Below are 2,638 nucleotides of genomic sequence, written 5' to 3'. Positions count from 1 at the left end.
GTTTTATATGTTTATATAGGAAAAAAAACTAAGTCGAAATTGTATGAAATTTATCGATATGTTAGGGTAAAGTATTTAAAACTAAAAATGAAAACATATCTTCATTATGATGGTTCATTGTTTCCTGCAGAGGCGATGTGTTTTAAACATATTAGTGCACATTTAAGAAATTTAAAAGCAGCAGAACAAGCAGACACAGAAACAAGTGTTCTCAATAAGACAACAACGTAATCCTGGGTCGAACAATTCAATTCGTTCATTGCCTGGAGACATAAATAGTTCGAGTTTGGCCACTCAGTTTAAATTTTAATCAGGAAAATATATAAATTTCAATTCAAATTTTAATTGCATCTCTTGAAAGTCTTTAAAAATAAACAGGGACCCAATCAGATGCTCTGGGGTATGAGATGGGGGACATTGAACAGTTGAGAGGAGGACTGCCAGGACCTTGCATGTAACAATCTTCTTGAAAAAAATATATATGTGGAAAATAACTTTTCGATCCGTGATCTTTGACACCGAATCTCCCAACAGGGACAAAGAAGAGACAGGAAGATCCGAAGACAAGAACCTACAGCTGCCCGCTTTTGATAAAGAAGTGCTGTTTTGTAAACCTTAACTGGGAGTTTTATTTGAATAGCATTATCGAAAGGAACATCAAAATGGGTAATAGAAATACATTGGTTTGTTAATTAATCTCTCTCTTACTTTACAAATGAAGTGCTGAATTTTTACTTCATGTAGTTATTGGCCAATCGAATTGTTGCAGATTCCTGTACAGCATAAATCGTTTCTGTGTTACTGGTTTTATCGTAAGCTGGAGGGCTTATGCTGTGTCATAACGAGTCTAAACAAATTTGGCAAAACAAGCGTGCATCTGTGCAGTTCTTTGAGTGAACTGGAGATTTGCACCACTCATGACCTGAATGAAGTGATTCTCCCCGCCGTGTTCTGAATCTCCAAAAGCAAAAGTCTACCCAAATTCGCCGTAGTTGACAGGATTCGAACCTGCGTGGCAATGCCCCAAAGGACTTCAAGTCCATCGCCTTAACCACTCGGCCACAACTACAAATGGACACGCAGAGGTCTCATTTCCAGGTCTCTGTCCCTGGGAAGCTTTGCAGTAGTGAATCATGGTTTGGTTTATTTGAATTCAAAACCCACAGCTTTCAAATCGATGAAATGTCTGGACAAAGTGGGTCTGGGTGTTCCACCCCGATAGGTGGGATCTATATTCAACTTAAACGTCGGCGGAAAATGCAGAAAAATACTCAGCAGGTCGAGCAGGATCTGGGCTGGGAAAAGGCAATTCAATGTTTCAAAACTTCTTCAGAACGTTATCAGGACTCCGTTTTCTCTCAGTTGTACTGACAAACCTGTTGACATTCCCCAGAATTTTCTATTTTTTTTCACATTCCCAACATCCACAGTCCTTTGCATTAGCCATTAGAAATTCCTTTGCGATTCTGGATAAGATTCCTGTTTGGGGAACATTTTCCTGACCACAGTAAAATCCCGGAGCTGTGCAGGAAAGAAAACCGATGAAGTATGAGCAGTGAGAGATCCGACCCTGGAACGTCCCAAACCACCAACCGCTCGGTTAATGGATGAATGTGTTGACCAATTACGCAACAGAGACGGGTAAACTTACTCATTGCACGATCCAAAAACAGTAAATCCTGGGACATTCACGGCAGTTAAATGGCAACAACCCTGTACCAGCTGCAAACAAATCCACGTCACAGCAACCAACTTTTCTCCAAAAGGATTCCTGCTCTCTTCGAGGCTTTTTCTTAACTTGTGTGTACCTGAGTCTTCTCGTGGTCTTGTAGCTGTGGCGAGGTTTGAAATCCTGACGTGCAGGAAGGAAATTCCTTTACAATATCTCAGATCAGTTCATGTCCAGAGAACAACAGAGTCAACGTCGCGGCCACTTGAAGACTGGCTGTGTTAAGTGGAGCAATCCAACCTTCGTTCACCTCTGATTTCGCTTCACAATGAGATTATAAAGTTTTCCAAAGCTCGAGACATGCGTTTACTGTTATTTTTCCTTGTTTTCTTTAACTTAACAACTGGTGATACTTTCCCAAAATATTTTCACAATCCTCCGCCTTGCATTATGTCCAGTGAAGAGCAAACCCCTTTTGTCGAGAAATTACTGAGGTTGGGATTCTTCTCTTTGGAACAAAGAAGGTTAACTGGAGACTTTTATGGTCTGTTTATAATGATGGGGGAGGGCGCAGTGCGGGTGCGTGGGTTGATGTCTGGAGGAAATGTTGCCAACAATCAGGGTCAGTTTCCAGAGGACTGGGACTAAATATATTTAATGAAAAACGAAAAACGAAATTTTCGAAGAGTATATGGAGCCTAATCTTAGGGGAACCGTTAATCATTTAAGACACAGATGAGGAGGACATTCCGTCTTTTAGAGAGTAGCAAATCTGCAGAATTCTTTCCAATAACGACACTCAGTCAAGGTTGAGTATGATCAAGGCTGAGACGGCCTCCCAATTAGTCACTTTGGGAATCAAAAAGAATGGGGATAAGGTGGAAAAGTGCAGTTAACAATTAACCAATTCAGACATGACTTCATTAAAAGGTGGAGCTGACCTGATTGGACGAATGACTTCCATCTGTT

The 2,638-nt window shown here is 40.7% G+C and overlaps 1 non-coding gene across 1 annotated transcript; it reads right to left on the bottom strand.

Moving 5' to 3' along the window:
- Positions 1–987: 987 nt before the first annotated feature.
- Positions 988–1,069, bottom strand: trnas-uga (transfer RNA serine (anticodon UGA)). The gene has a single exon. It is a non-coding gene; the product is annotated as a tRNA-Ser (tRNA).
- Between the last annotated feature and the right edge of the window lie 1,569 nt (positions 1,070–2,638).

Source organism: Hemiscyllium ocellatum, chromosome 47, assembly GCF_020745735.1.
Source record: "Hemiscyllium ocellatum isolate sHemOce1 chromosome 47, sHemOce1.pat.X.cur, whole genome shotgun sequence".
In the NCBI taxonomy this organism is placed as follows: Eukaryota; Metazoa; Chordata; class Chondrichthyes; order Orectolobiformes; family Hemiscylliidae; genus Hemiscyllium; species Hemiscyllium ocellatum.
Note: the sequence above shows the minus strand (reverse complement) of the source record. Positions and strands in the feature narration are given on the sequence as shown.